The sequence below is a fragment of the Corvus moneduloides genome, chromosome 2 (assembly GCF_009650955.1).
Source record: "Corvus moneduloides isolate bCorMon1 chromosome 2, bCorMon1.pri, whole genome shotgun sequence".
Lineage (NCBI taxonomy): Eukaryota > Metazoa > Chordata > Aves > Passeriformes > Corvidae > Corvus > Corvus moneduloides.
This window is the reverse complement of record NC_045477.1, coordinates 21,073,233-21,089,615: the sequence shown is the minus strand read 5'-3', so window position 1 is coordinate 21,089,615 and position 16,383 is coordinate 21,073,233. Positions and strand designations below refer to the sequence as shown.

The 16,383-nt window shown below is 38.3% G+C and overlaps 1 protein-coding gene across 1 annotated transcript in view; it reads left to right on the top strand.

The window, feature by feature from the left end:
- ZPLD1 (zona pellucida like domain containing 1) overlaps positions 1-16,383 on the top strand; it is a 106,326-nt gene that overhangs the window by 63,717 nt on the left and 26,226 nt on the right. Inside the window, exon 2 of the mRNA XM_032098370.1 lies at positions 11,515-11,628. The gene's annotated coding sequence lies outside the window, so the exon portion shown is untranslated. The remainder of the gene's footprint in view (positions 1-11,514; positions 11,629-16,383) is intronic.

Sequence of the window (16,383 nt, the reverse complement as noted above, 5' to 3'; positions counted from 1 at the left end):
ATGGTCTAAGTAATTTCTCTTCCATTCCCAGAAGAGATGCTTCAACGTGACAGGAAAGAGCATGGAAAGGCTGGGAGGGAGGGGCTGGGGTTATGGCTGGGAAGGAATTTATCTGGTTTATTTCCCCTGCTGCTCCAAGAGAAGGGCCCAAGGCCCTCAACTCCTCATGCTGCTGGGTGGGGTCTCATTGCTTTACTGGCTGTCCTGTCTGTATCCATGTGTTCTTGTCTACTGCAAATATAATTACTAAGCTTTTGGGACAGATGCTATCATCTTGGTGTTTATGCAGTCTCTGGCACAAATGTAGGATTATTACAATAGAAACAATATATAATAATCAATGGATTTTATAGAGAGTGCTTTATCTAGTTAAAGTTGTTTAAGCAGCGCTTTAGCCGAAAGAAAATAGAAATACAAAGCTGAAAGAGAATTGAAAATGTTATTTATTTAAGAAAAATGAATTTAAGTGTGGGCTTTTTTTAACTTGTGCATTATGTTGTATATTCTTTCCATATATTATTTTTATTCCCACTTATAGTGTTTGGCATTAAACTAGACAGTAAACTCTCCAAAGCACAATTGTTTTCCCAAATGTATTTGTCTTGCAAGTAGCATGCCTTCATCTCAAGAGAGCAGCTTCTTGCACAGAATAATAAAAAGCAATAGTAGTTACAAAAAGCAATAGTAGTTACTTTTGTTTGGAAGTAAAGCTGAAAACGATGTGGGCTCTGTAGAAAAAGTGTGAAAACAGTAGGCTTTGTTTATGATCTCCCTTCCTATGTGCTAGCTTAAGCTATAAGCTACAAGTACAGTTGTGGTCTGTGGATATACTGCTTTAAAACAGATACAAGATAACATCCTGATGCATCTTTTTAAAGATTATTATAATTGTTAGTGGTTACAGTTGCAGATTATTTTTGTAAGAGTTTTCATCTACTTTACTCAGGTTCCATTTTTTTACTATTGGTATTGTTGTCACAATCTTACATTTACTTTGACATCAAAAAATTGATTCTCTCCCTCAGATGTGATTGTCTCTGAGGTGGTACATGGGTCCTATTGAGGGAAGAATAGTTTTTTTATGTGTAAAAAGATTTATTACATACGTGGGGTGTGTGTGTTAGGCAGACTTTTAAAACATGATCTTCATTTTCTGCAGGTCTGCAACCTGATATGAGCTTGCTAGTTTTCTCCAGTATTTCTTTTAAGTTAATTGTAGATCTGCAACTCTCCATTGCTCCAAGGATGCTCTTGAAGCTGTGATTTGTATTTTATTCAGGAATAGTTTTGCTAAAGTTCTTGTTTCTTCTCTGTTTTGTGACCCATTGTTATTCATGTGTTCTTTTCTCTGTTCTAATTTTAAAACAGTCTGCGTTCCAATTTAGCTGGAGCGTTCAATGTATTCCTTTTTATGTTACTTAAAAGTTTTTGTATCTCCTAGTGGTTTGATTTCAGAAGGAGATCTGATGGAGCCAGCTGGCTGAGAAATGGATTTCTCCATTTCACAGGAGAACTTCCCAACCCTTATTTTAGGAAAACGATCTCTTTATTTCTCCAGCACCCTGATTTGAAATGGAAATGCAGTTCCAAATGTTCTATGAAATTCAGCTTCTGAAAAAAATCTTTCAGATGTATCAAGCTAAAAAAACCCCAAACTCTGATGCTCTTTTAATGATTTATTTAACATTTTACTTGAGATGTTTTCAACGACCAACATGCTAATGTTTTGGTCCTTTTAATCCGATTTTTTTTTCACTGCTCAAAAAAGTGTAGAGAAAAGAGTAAGTAGCTTTATATACAATAAAGTACAGGAGACTCTCCAGCCACAGTGTGAGAATACATAGAAAAAGAAATAAAACACCTGTTGAACATGGCTTTATCTAAAAGACCATGTTTTGGGAAGAATTATTGTCCTTGTGTAGCTGGTAACAAATATGAGAGTCTGTGGCTATCCCTGCATTGTTTCAGCCACTGCTGCTCTGCACTCAAAAGCCTGACAGCACTTGTGCAAGTTGTGTAGGCACAACAGAGTGTGTTTTGTCCATGTAAATGTGCTGGGTATTTACCTGATTCTTGGATAGATTTTTAAAAATGCTTGAGGTCCCCTGCTGCTGTAGCCTGCCTCCCATGGGTAGAGCTCTATGCTTGAAACGTGCTGAAGTTAGACACTCTCTCATCTTGTGGGAAAAACCTTCAAATCATGCTTGGTGTGGTAAGTGTGGGTCTGTGGGCTGAGCAAATGGGGGAGGGCTGTCTCTCACAACAGTATTTCTCTATCAAAGAAAAATAAAAATCTCCTTTTACACTCCAGAATGTCTTTCTTGGCTGTAGCCATGCAGTGTGCCCTCAGTAGAGCAAGCTTTTTGTGCTGCCACACATAACCGTGGGCTGCAAATTGCTGTGATCTGTAACTGCTGTGTTTAGCAGTAACAGTACTTTTAAATCAAATGACTTGTGAGTGGTTATCTTGATTAAAGCACTTGAATGAATAAATAATGCAGTGGACTTAATAGTAAGGAAAGAAATAGATCAAGTGGAGCTGTAATTCTTGAGGATATATTTTCCTCACTTTTTGATTTTATGGATTATTTTAACATATATTTAATCATGATGTTTTTTGGATTTTTTTGCAGTGTTTTCATTTGGTGTGCTAACATATACTTTGATCTGTTGCTATGGAACTTAATAGGCAATTCTGATATTTAGCCTACAGTATCTTTCCATAGTGTACAAACTAATGAAGATCTGCAAGCATTGATTTCTTCTATGTTTTCCCTAGAAAATGAGTATGAAGTTTAGAGCTTAAACTTTGTAGCTCTTTGCACGGGTTTTGCATGGAGGAAGAAAAAAATTAAGGTGTGTAATGCTGAACTACCAGTATGTTTTCATTTTCAGTTCTGAGATGTTGCCTTGCAGAGCCTTGTAATGTAACAGCAAAGATAGGAAAAAATCAGACTGGGCAAGGTTGGAAGGGACTGCAATGGGTTACCTGGTCCAACCTCCCTGCTCAGGCAGGGTCATCCCAGAGCACAGGGCACAGGATTGTATCCAGAGAGGTCTGGAATATCTCCAGTGAGGGAGACTCCACAGCCTCACTGGGTAACCTGCTCAGTGCTCGGCCACTGCACAGTAAAGAAGTTCAGAGTATTGCAGAGAAGGGCAGTTCAAAGTGGGGATTAGTCTTACCAGTTCAGACACATCTGCTAAGGTCTGGTGATGGGGCATGTTCAGCTAATGAACAAGGGAAGGAAGCATCAGCTTTGTGTTCTCTCAATGAAGAATGTGGGGTAGGTTGTTTCTGCAGTGTGAGATTAAACTGTGCTATTAAAGACGCGTGTTCCAACAATCAAAGAGAGAGAGTAAGAGGTTCCTTCCCTGCACCCCCGCACCCCGATCTAATTTGCCTGACTGCTAAGGTAAGGGACCTTAATCCTCATTATCCACTGAAATGACAACTTAGGGAACGTCTAACTTGTTCAGAGATGTGACAGAATGGAAAAGAGAAAGGATATGTCAGACGATTGGAGTGCTCCTCCCCCTTGTAGTTCTGTGCCTTTTGCTAGAGCAAAATGGATTTTGAAGTGCTAGTGAACTTTGGAGTGCAACACCAGATTTAAACAGAAAAAAACAACTCAGCAACCTATTCTCTTCCCCCAAACTATACCATTTTTTAATTACTCTACTCTCTAGCAGAAGATAAATAGCTCCTGAAGATAAACATTTTTTTATTGATCTTTCCCCTGACAAACAAATAGCTCCCTTGGAATCCAACCAAGGGATGAAGATAACTCTTTACAAGAGAAAATTTTGCCTGCTACACAGCAAAGAAGTGATGTAACAGACAGTTAATACCCAGTCAGTCTAAATCCCTGACAAGAGCAGGGTGCAACCAAATAAAATGGAAGCACTAGAGGGTGAAAAAAGTGAGGAGTTAACATTGAATTTTGTACAGATAAGTGTTAACTCTAAATACAAATTATAGAGGAATTAAAAGAACATAATGCATTGAGGAGTCAGATGACAAGACTTTTCCCTCAGATTCCAACCTTTCTCCTGAAAAAATCCAGTGAGCTCTTTTAGCATAGGATAATTGTGGATTGGTGGAGAGGATGTGGGTGGGTGGGAGAGGAAAACAAGCCTGACTCATGGTAGCAAGAATGTAGATATGTATATGGCTCTTGTGTGTTGCCTTAAAAGAAGAAATTAAATGTCAACTTGAATGAAAACACCATGTTATCACTCTTGTGATGTTATTTGTAAAAAATTTTGGTTGCCATGGTAGAAAGCTGCCTCTGCAGTAAGTTCTCTCAGTTAATCAAGTCTTCTGGCTGCTTGACTAAGATGTACAAGACCTAGGTTTAATGTCTCTCTAGTCTGAGTGCTTTATTTCAACTTTGTTTCTCAGGACAGTGCTTTAGGCACTGATCTAGAGCATATGCTAAAGTGGATTATTCTCTCATTTGCTGTAATTGACATTAGAGTCTTCAAATAAGCAGTTCAGTATGACTTAGTGGGGACAAAACCTGTTGCCACTAACCCAGGTGTAAATTTATCCTTTGACCTAATGGAGTGTTCCCCAAGGTGGAGCTGAGGGACATTCAGTCTATTCTCCTGTGTACTGGGTAAATGCCCTAATAGTTCTGGGGATGGAGTGGGATGAGAACACAGATTGTGGGGTTGGTAAAGCCACAGTGATGACAGCACAACTGATTTTGTCATCAACTTGTTAGGATTAGCTCTTTGCTATATCTGTGAGGATGCCCAAGAGGGGAAGTAAATATGTATTCAACAGGGCACAGCAATGCTTTCATTCTCAGCTTTGATAATGACCGTGAAATATGCGTCTTGAGTCGATCCAAATTCCTGTCCTTTTTAGGACCACTAAACTGGTAACTCCTCCTTGCACTGGGATAGCTGTTCTTGCACATGCCTCTGCTTGGTGGGAGCCTGGGGCAGAAAGGTGTTCTTGTGCTGGGTGCTCGTAAATGATCTGAAGATGAGTGAAAATCGATGCACCCTTGGCAAATTTATGATTTGGGAGCTCATTATCTCTTTGTGAAACTAATTTTCCAGCCTACTGATTAAGCTTATAAAAGCACAGTTTTAATGTGCCTCCTGCCCTGTTTTTAATTCCCTGTCTGACAGTAAAGAAAATTCTGACCAGCTCTCAGGACAATTTATGCTCTTCTTTTATCTTGATGGCATATTGATCCTGCTCAACATTCCTTCTGCAAAATAATGAACGTGCACCTTAAATGCAGTTCATAGGGGCTGTGTAGTAAGCTTTTTTTTCTTCCTAGGGGCAGTTTACTGCTTTTGTATTCTGAGAGCAGGTGCAGCCTAGGAGGAATGGGTCAAGACTCTTCTGTGGAAAAAGTCTTTCTGATCTCTGTCGCTCTTTTCAGTTCTTTATTAGTGTTTCCTGACATTTAATGGTCTTATTGTTTTGAAGTTTTAATCTTGCATTAAATTATAGAAAATTGTCCTAACAACTGTAACAGTGATTGTATTTGACTGGGAAAAATCTCATGGAAAGTGGTCTTAGAAATCTGTCCATGAATTGACTAAACATGGGAAACTGCAATTATTCCACTAATGCTGCACTTGCTTTTTTTTTTCTTGAAAAAAAAGTAGCCTAACCCCCCCTGCCCCCAAAAGTACGAGACTCCCCAAAGAAGCTTCTTGTGTAATGTAAACCAGGCTCTAAAGCTGAAAGCCCCACTTACACCAAAGGAGGTGGGGGAAACCATTTGGCTTGGGGAACTTCACTGGTGTAATAAAGTACATTAAACTCTCATCCTACCTTACTTGGTGATTGCTTTCCTGCTTGGAGAAGCCCCGGGCTGTGGGTGCACACATGGTCTGCAGCAGTGCTTAGTCAGGCAGCCCCTTTGCCCCAGCTCACTTTGGGCTCTCCCTGAGCAGGAGCAGCAGCTAGGACTATCCTCATGTAATTTTTCACCATTGTGAGCAGAGCCTGACTCTCTGAAAAGGAAATAAAGGTCTCAGGATTCGTCCCTGGAATAATGACAAATTCAGGCATATTTCTTTGCAATGCAAGCTCTAAACTACCTGTATTTTTCTGACAAATAATTATTGCCTCATTCACCCTACACTCTGGAGGCAAACAGGCTCCCAATCATATGAATGAGGCGATCTTTCAGCAACTTAACACTAAACTTGAGAACAGATGAAATAAGGAAACCACTTAGAGGAAAATGACCTCTCTGTGATAGCCCTTTCTCAGAAATAGAAGATTTGCTGTTCAGCACCAGCAAGTGTGTAGGGAACCAGCTGAATGGGAGAATCTGTCCACTCCTCTAAGTACTTAATGGGACACTTATTTCCCGTTGCTAAAGAAAGGCTGGTGACATCTGCATTTAGTTGAAGAAGCTAATGGCAGAGTGAGACAAGGAAAAAGGCTATGCTGTAAAGCAAGAGAACAAGGTGAATGTTCCTTTCAGGTCAAAAACACCCTCTCTTTCTCATCTGAGGGATGAGAGGGCCTCTGCAGAAGAGAAAAATGCTTTAACTACTGAGAAATTAAGTATAATCTAGGACAGGAATAGAGACTGTGGGTTTGGCTGGGAGGTGGAAATGTGTTCATAAAGGAGGGTGCAATTATTACATACAATTGTGCAGTATGTAGGATTCATTTAATGCTACCAAGGAGTGTGCATATTTGGAAATTGTAGCCTTAAAAACAAACTTGCATCTTGTGTGTGAAAGGTGTAACTCTCTATGACTGGAGATAAGAGAGCAAGTGGTAACATGGTGATTTTTTTGTTTGTTTTTTAGATTTGGGTCAAAATAAACATTTTCTGTATAATCCAAGAGGAAGTTGAATTCCAGATTTATTTTCACACCGGGCTGTCAAGTCTGTAATTGTCAACATGAAAACTCATTTTCAAAAGACCCACAGGTGAACTGAGGTCATCTGTGGTGTTGATGTACATCAGATGTAGATTCTGCCAGTAGGGGCTTAAAAATCTAAAATTAAAAAGCAGAGTTGTGAAATAAAGAGGAATTCTCAATAAAGAAATGAGCTGGTTTTAATGCTGTTCTAGAGCATAGGGAATATGTATTTGTTACCACTGAGCAGGCAGGTTTTCATAAATCCAGAGAAGAGTATATTTTTTTTATTCCAATCCCCAATTTGTAACCACAGCCATTTCTAATTCACATTTACCTCTGCTAATACTGAACCATGTTGGTCTTTTGATGTATGTTGTTGTGTGCTAGTAAAACTAACAGAGATTTGTCTATCCCAGTTCTGTAGTCTGTACCCAAATGAAACTGGTGCCAGGGTTATTTACAATCTGTTAAGGCCACGTTTTTGCCGTCGGTAAAACTTTGCCTAAACTGGATTTGGGTTCTGTGATGTTTCAGTGCAAGTATAATTTCATGATCATTTTTCTCACTTGTACTCCCTGTTCTGCTAATAGTTTGCATTAGAGAGATTTAAATTACAATTGCTTTGGCAAGATAGTGAACTAGATGATTTTGAGGTTGAATACCGTTCAGTTAAAACTGGTGTGCACTTTCTCTAGATGCCGATAATGTAAACAGCCATGACAATGTTTAAGCCATGTGTTTGTGTGAGTATATTTGATTACAGCAAGGGAGGAATCTCTCATGCAGTATTGATTTAAATTTTTTTTTTCCTTGTGGCTACAGCACACATTGATTAGGTATAGTAAGAATTAAACAAGTTGTTAATCTAGTTTAGCTGGGTTCTGAATTAAATCTGATCTTTTAGAAAAGAAACCTGGGTAGTAATGTGAATTGCTTATATCAAGGGGCTTAATGTGGACTTAATACTGAGATATGCCTAGAAAAGCAAGGGTCTGTGGGGTTTAAATGTACATGAATATAGCTATGAGAAACACAAAGCAACTGGAGAACGAGTGGGGGGCTGTTTGGAGGCTTCCAAAATTTAATTGTCAGAAGAACTGAATGTACTAATGTAGGCCTGATTGCAAAAGAGGTATGTAACAGGGGACATAATAGCTGTATGTGGATGATGATGATGTCTAGGGAAGAAATCCATGAGAATACTCTCAAATATAAGCCTATATAGACTGATATATGTCCCAAAAATATGCCAAATTTTGACAGGTTTTTTTGTAAGAAAGATTTGCTTGTTTGTGTTTTGACAGCTGAGTTTGTTCTTTTAACTATCCTTTTTTTTTTTTTTTTAATGACATATTTTAAACATTTGATATTCTACAAAAAGCATATGACTTGAAAAATTACTTATCTAATTGTGTGAAAAACTTCCTCCATTGTTCCTAAACAATGGAGATGTGCTTTGGCTGAATTGTTCCATTAGAAGTCATTTAGGCTTCAGAACTCATTTCATGAACACTCTGGCAATCACTGTGTTCCTTCAGAGTTCATTTCTAAAAAACCCAAATCCTTCTTCATAGAGTAAAGCATTTCACTTTTAAAATGAGCATGAGCATTTCATATGACTTAAGAAATTGATGAATATTTTGTTTTGAAATAGCCTCTGTGCTTAAAGCTGGCAATCTAGCTGAGGTTTGTAGAATTTCACATTAACAGTGAAGTTCTGATGTGGTCTCTGGTAGAAATAAGTTTAAGATCATTCCAGAGCTCTCTGTAGGAAGATACTTGTGATAAAACCCAGGATTTTTTTTTTTCTGGTTAATAATAAAGGATTATATTATCTATCTTATTTTTATGAAGAGAAATGCAAATCTGGCAAAATATGTAGTTATATTGTGGGCCAATCGGCAGTAGAATTTGGCTTGCATGTGGACTGGTTAATAATCTTTGGACATGACCTTTTATTTGAAATTTGTTCTCTTCTATTGAGTTTTTCTATTCTCTTGCAGTTTCTCTGTTTCCTCACAGGTATTTAGATATGGGTAGCAAGGTGTGGGGGCTTTCTAAGTCCTGGAGAAGAGGGAAAAACCAAATGTTTTTGCTTATGTGTTATATCTTTTTATATGAAAAGAGAAATTTCCTTAGAAGTTAATTGATAAAATTAGTAATCAAACTGCATCCAATTCTCCTCTAAAATTATGGTTTAGAAGAATCAGCTTGTCTGATTTCAAATTATACATAAATTATGATTGAGATGGGCAGAGGGATTTGTGGGATGGAGACAGATTTTTAATTCAGAAATGTGCAAGATGTCTCTTACTCATAATGGGTACATTTAGAAGGCTTATTGTGATCTATTCACAGAACTGTGGTCTTACATTTGTTCTGGCCAGAATAGCTGTTTGAAATCATACCAAAAACTTACAAAACTATTGAATGTTATACAGGGTGAAAATAGTTTTCCTGATGAATATACTCTTAGATTAGAGAATCAAATATTTGGTGGCACATTCTCTCAAGGGTTAGTGGTGAAATAGTCAGGTTTGTTTTTGTTTTTCCTGTCAAAGAATTCAGGAATTTCTTTTTATTTTAAATGCAAAGAATAGAGAGATAACTCATTATATAACAGTGGAATTACTGAATTCTCGACAAAGGACTTGAAAAAGAAGCTTGGATTTTTGAGGGCCTGTGCTATATCCTTCAGGTCACTTATAGGTACAGTGTTATAGCAGTGAAGGGCCTGCTTTTACTAAGAACAGAGATATGTCGATTGATTGCTTCCTATAAATAAGAGCAGTTAATTACTGATGGAACATGTTGGACTGTTTTTCACCTTGTCTATGGGGTTTTAATAGATTGAGGGGAAAACTGCTGCCCTTCCGGATGGTGAAAGTTGCTTGGGGTTGGGAACATGTAGAGTAATCACTGTTTCCCTGAGAAGGATAAGGTGAGAGGTGCTTGTCCGCAATGATTTTCATGGGGGTGCGTGTTGTGACCTCCCGGGATGAAGATAATGCAGCTGCTGGGGGCTGTGCTGCCCAGCCAGCTTTTAACCCACTTCTGCTCACACTTGTGGGCAGGTAGAAGTGTGCTCTTCTCAGCCAAGCTGCTTCTGCAGCTTTTGGGGAGAGCTGTGTGTCCCAGAAGTGCACAGCCACCACTCCTTCATGCACAGCTGCTGGTGACCAGCTTCTTGAGTAAGTCTCACATTATAAGGACCTGTCCTACAGTACTGTGCTTTGTCTCCTTTATTTGTTGAAAAACAGTCTGCAGCAATGGAAAGGTGGGATGACAGCTGTCAGGATTTCATTGTGTACATACTCCTGCAGAGGGAGGAAACCCAGATGTTGCAGAAGCTGTGGTTGCTGTCAGTGGAAACAGAAATTGCACCGTGACTTATGATGATTTGATGTTTTCAGTAATCTCATCTGAAGACCAAACAGCAAGGGATGACTTTTGGTATTAGACATGTCTTAAATAATAAACCAACATAAACAGAGATTCTAATTTTGGAAACCTACTCAAGGTTAGACTGTTCTTTAAATGCACTTGTCTGTGAAACTGATATTACATTGAGAAATTTCAGTTTGGACTTGTGAGAGGCTTCAGTGTTAAAAGGAAAATCTGCTTTCCTCAGACATTGCCCTGACACAGGAGGATGGGGAGAGTCAGTGCATCATGTCAGTGCTGTTTCTGCCGTGTCTGCTCTGTGGGGCCTGCCTGGGTTGCCATCAATGTACAATAGTGTGCTCTGCAGCAGTTTGATGTTTAAGAGGAGCTGCCCAAAGTGAAGGCACAGCAGAGGCAGGGCTCTTCTCTTCTAAAAACTGTCCTACATTCCAACAAATCCAGGCACCTCAAAGCTATCTCTATGATGCAAAAGCCTACAAACTACTGTTTTCCCTGCCAAAGGTGTAACAAAAGCTTCCAGCCGTAGATGGCTACAATATAAACTGAAGGGAGGGGGCAGAAGGCGGAAAAAAGTCTAATGCCAGAAACAGGAGTTAAACACCCCCTTCCAAATCCCAGAAATAGAGGAGTAGATATTATGAAGCAGGCTTAGTTTCTAGCAGTTTGATCTTTGCTTTTGTGTGCACTTGGCTTTGTGTGCATTCATGTCCTCTTGGTAATTATCATTCTGTTGACACCTGTATTCATGATGACACCCCTATATCACATTTTCATCACAGTGTGAGATGTCACTCTTTTTGCTTTTGTTTTGTTTAGTACTATGAGTTTAGCCCAGAGTTGAAAAAAAAAAAAAATAGACACTTCTTACAACACACAACGGTACATTGATAACCTTGCAGTTTAGTTACTGATCCTATGTCAATGCTTCCATCTCTCTCCTTCCTCCCACCCCTCTTTTTAAGCAGACAAGGTTTTCCCTCAACAAGCTGATGACAGAATAATTTCTCCAGGTTGATTGTTTGCCCCACATGGTCCTCTGGAGATCTTCATACAAGTGAAGAGAAGCAGATCAAAAGCCTGCAAGAAAAAAACAGGCAGAGGATTGAAAGAACCATAAAGAACCTACTCAGGTTTCATTCTGATGATGAACAGGCTTGTAAAGTATTCTGAGACCCGTCAAATTTTCCCATCTGAAATCCAGGCCCATTTTAAAAAGAATTTTCGTAATGAGTATCTCTTTTCCTCCATCCACAGGCTCAGAGTATTTTGTGAAAAAGTTCTGCAGGGCAGAGGAGTTGAACAGTTGATCACATGCAGGAGCACGGGATAGATGGAGTACAGCTGACTCAACAGCTACAGGGGATTTGGGTAAGTGCCCACCATGTCAGCCAACTAGAACTTACTAAAATATTGGTTAATATCACAGTATTCATTACTTTTAAAAGAAAATTCTTACTTTATCACCTGTCAGACAAATGTAACCTCACGAGGAAATCTCAATGGTAGTTTGTTGGGGAAGGAGTATGCAGGGAATGGCTGATGAAAACATGAAGGTGCTAGCATCCAGCTGTGATTGACTTTTGCAACTTAGCCTTTACCTAAAGGCCAGACTTGCACTATTAATGCTAGGGGAGGAAGGTTATAAACCCTGTGCAATGTGGAGGCTATCAATGCATGTCAAACCCACTCATGTTGCTTTAAGGAGGGAAACAATCAATTGCTTGAAGGAGACAATGTTATCCAACTTGTGTTGTCAGTCAGCCTGTTCCCACAATCGTTGCATTGATGGAGGAAAATTTTGATAAGCAGGACTTCTTATCTGGCTCCACTGCCACTGAATGACAGGAGTTTGTTGATTGGAAATTACATTGTTTCCAGTCACAAAGCTGACTGAACATGGAAATTGCACCACCTTTGTTGATTTTTAAAGTAATAATAACGGCAATATATTCCTCAATGAAGATCGTGGGGATTTGAAATCGAGTTTCTGGTTAAGCCGATGAACTGATACTGTCCAAATTGACACAGTTACTGTAATTGCCTTGTGGACTGTGGGGGAAAACCTTAAGAGATGCAGAAGATAGTAATGCTGGCCCTGCTTGCATATTCTCAAAGAATGGTTTTACCAGTGCACGATGCTTTGTTTTCTTTCGCCTAGATCTTAAGCAGTACCCCTCAGGCTTGTTTTACAGGCTGGCTCAAATATTACTTCAAACCTTTTTTCAACTCCCAAATGGCTACAACACAGACTTGAAATATGATGAAAGAAATAGCCATAAGTGAGTCTCTTCTATTTCACAATAGAATTAGTTTTTCTTTTTAAATATAGGTGTGAGAACAGAATCTCTTTGATTTCACAGTTTATGAAATCTCTGGTATTGCACACTTTATTTGACCAAGATATTAGCAGCATTATTTACTGCAAATTTGTTTAACTTTCAAGGGTTGGATAAGGTTGTACTCCACTGCAGCATTATTCTACAACCTTACTGCTTAATTGTTGTTTCTGAAAGTGAGGAAATTGAAACAATCACGATGGCATAAACTCTTGCTGCTTTTTGTCAGGGAAGTCGTATTTTACTGGTACCTTTTCAAGCTGCAAACAGATGGCTGCTGTATAATCTACTTGTTAGTGACATCAAGCATTATTTTACTGAAGATTTATATTTATATTGCTCTCTTCAAAAGCATAAAAAGAGTAATTAAGTAGAATGATACTCATTTAGATCTTTATCTGCCCATGTGATTGCAGGGCTCTGGGGTCAGGCAATAGGATTAAGAGCACCTCATCACTAGATCAGCGTGTTTGAATCCAGACCATGGTTAGAGGCGACTGAAGGCCAGTAGAATATGATAACACTTCAGGGGCCTATAGCAGATGATTTGATAGTTTCTGTAAATTTGCAAGCTGATGGAACACCCATAATGATCAGTGGTCTGAGAAGGAAATCTGTAGACTGAATGTGCATGTGTGGAGCATGTATTTAAGCTTGGGAACGGTCCCTTAGTTCCAGGTTTTAGGGACAGTCTTTGTACACTCCCTGTGCAGGGGACATGGCACAGCTGTTACTTTTGTGTTTCAGTCCAAGATGATCCCGGACTTGCTTTAGTCTCAGTGATTGTCAAATTGCAGTGTCTCCACTAAAAGCGAAAGAGAAACACGATGCAAACCAGCTGCAATAGAGCTAAATCGTGCCATTTTTTCCTCACTGTTGGATTAATTAGACAGTATCTTAAACACTGTAGTTGTGTTCATTATAGATACTTCTAGACGTATTTGCCAGTCTGTAAGTGAATGTAGCACAGCTGGTGGTTATCTGACGGCTCTTGCTTTCTAATCAGTTTGTTTATAACATTTTGTAGCTGAAGTAAGAAGTAGAAAAGCCAACGTGACTTTTTTTTTAGTTTTATGATGTGAGTCAGAAATGCAGGGACCTCAATAGAGAATTTATCAATGTTTTCAGCTAGTTTATATTCTTGGCATTTCAGTTGAATCCACTGAAATTGCACTAAAGAATTTAACTCTAAACCACAAGATTAAAGCAAAGCAGAGTGCAACAAGTCAAATGATGTGAATTTTAGTGTTTAAAAGGAGATCTTGATTTGTCAAGAACATCCACATTTGAGCTAAAAGGATCTTTTCAGGTCACTCACTGCAATAGTCTCCAAATTTTATACTGAATTTCTTTTCTTTTTTTCTCAGGTATCTTGCTGATGTCAAAGTTTTTCTGATGCAGTAGACAATATGAAGAGTGTGAAAGTGAGAGGATAATGTGTTCAAAGTTGTTTAATTCAGGTCCAAGGCCTTGACCATAAATCACTTCCTTAAGACCCGTTTTTCTGGCAAATCTGCTTTCACTGGCAGAACTCTGTGCTTTGTATCTGCACGACTGTCCTGTGGGAAACACTGGTTAGTTCATGCAGGTTGGAAGAATAGAATAGAAATGAGTCTTTTCTGTGAGGCTCAGGAGATGTCATTTTGTGCATTTCTATATGTGGAACTTAAAGCTGATTTGTGGTTTCACATTTTATTGAGGTATCTGTGAACCATGCATTTGGAAACATAATTTCAAACAGAGACTTAAATTTTTTAGCTTATCTCTCAGATACATAGTTATGTAGTTTTATTGTATGATATGATTAGCATGATTTGAAAAATGCTAGCATTTTCTTAGGTTGTTAAAATAAATGTCTGGAAGAGAGATAAATATAGTGTTGAAGCTGCTTTTGTGGGACTGCAAAGCAAGTGTTCTGGCAATACTTAGACTAAAATTCAACTTTTCCATCACTAAGCAGAGCTATAATGAAAATAATATGGAACAGTGTAGGGGGAAGATACCACGTTTGAAGAATATTATTTCCCTAGTGGAGCTAGGAAACACTAGAATAAATCTGTTATTTAGCACAGAATAGCAGCTAAACAATCCACTCCATGACCTCAACACTCACAAGTGAATAAATTTAAATAGACCTAGTAAGTCAAGATCTCTGGCTTGTTCAACAGATAGTTGTTTAGATTTATTTATACTTTAATAATTGTATTTTTCCAGTAGTCTGTCTCCTTGGAAGAAGATATTGTGCATCCTTGTATAAATCTCTTGGAAATATTTCATAAAGGTGTAGTCTTCACTTGATCACTCGTTCCCTTCTCACACTGAAAATATGCAGTTAACTTAGTTTCATTTCAGACTAGATTAAAAAATACCTCAGTGCATCCAAGGATTGGTTGTAAAAATGAAGGCATATATGTATACTAAGGTACAAAGTTTAAAAGTTTATTAGGAATGTTTTGAAGTGTTAAAATGTAGATTTTTTTTTTTTTTAACAGCTTAGTGGCAGTATGGTACACCAATTAAATTTCCCTAGTCATTAGGCAGGGGGAAAAACCATCTCAGCTGGAGTTTTGCCTATCTGAGGCTCTGAGATGAAGCTCCAGATGGACCTGTGCTAGTGCCTCTCTCTCTAAACACACCTGGTTTTATTGATTCAAGAGCTCTGCATGGCTATAAGGCTTCTATTATTTACCCAGCATATACATTTATTTCTCACTACAGTAATAAGGTTTGCAAAAAATACTGAGCTGTGAATTTTGGAAGCAGATGTAGGTTTTCAGCCTTTTGGAGTTCAGCAGGGTTTAGAACTATTATTTAATCTCAATTCATAAGCACATTATAGATTGCTTCCATATAAATATTTTATGATCTTGAACATCAGCTGCCCGTTTTAGCGTGCTGGTCAAAATTTGAAGTCTTTCAGATTAAAGTCTAATGATTTTGATGTGGCTTCCTTTTGTGGAAACTTAACTTGTCTTTCTCAGACTGTTTTGCTTTTATATTCTGTGAAAGAGATTATTGTAAAAAGACTTGAAAATAATGCAAAATTCTTTTAACTTACTCTAGAATTTTTTAAAATTTGAACCAAAGCAAAAGCTTTGTTTTGCAAAAACTGCAAAAATTTCTTCCTCAGTCTCATTTTCCTTGGACAGTATGGGCATTTGCTTGATTCACAAAGCAACTTGGCATTTGAGCCTTTAGCTATGATTTAGACTTGGTATGAGAAAGCTCCTGTTTGGTTCTGGCAGGATTTTGATTAAGGAGGTGCTCCAACCTTAGACCCATTATTTAATTACAAATCTGATATGTTATGGAGCTAATCCAGGATTCTGGTTTATAAATCTCAAGAATTGAGGGAAAAAATAGGACTAGAAAATAAGTACAGGTGATTCTGGGGCCAAATAATTGATGCTGAAGGCAAGTTGCTGCCTGACTAATGTGTGTTTTTAAAGCATGGTCTTTCTCATTCAGTCCACAACTGCTGTGTTCTGAATAGCTCCAAGAGAGATTAGTTTACTTATTTAAAACAAAAATATTTTCACATTTTGTCTGTGTGGGAAAAACCATCTGGTTTTGTACATTTCAAGGTGCACTGATTTCTGATCTCGGTTTTGTTATTTCCTCATATACGAGAAATTATTGCATTTGCTGTGAGCCCTCAAATACTGTGATTTTGGGAACATGCAGGCTGTTCACAGATTTAGCTCCATCATCAGCTTTAGTCCTCTGTCTAGAAAACTGTTGAAATTCAAGGTCCATGTGTGTCCCTCTGTGTGTATGCATTTATCAT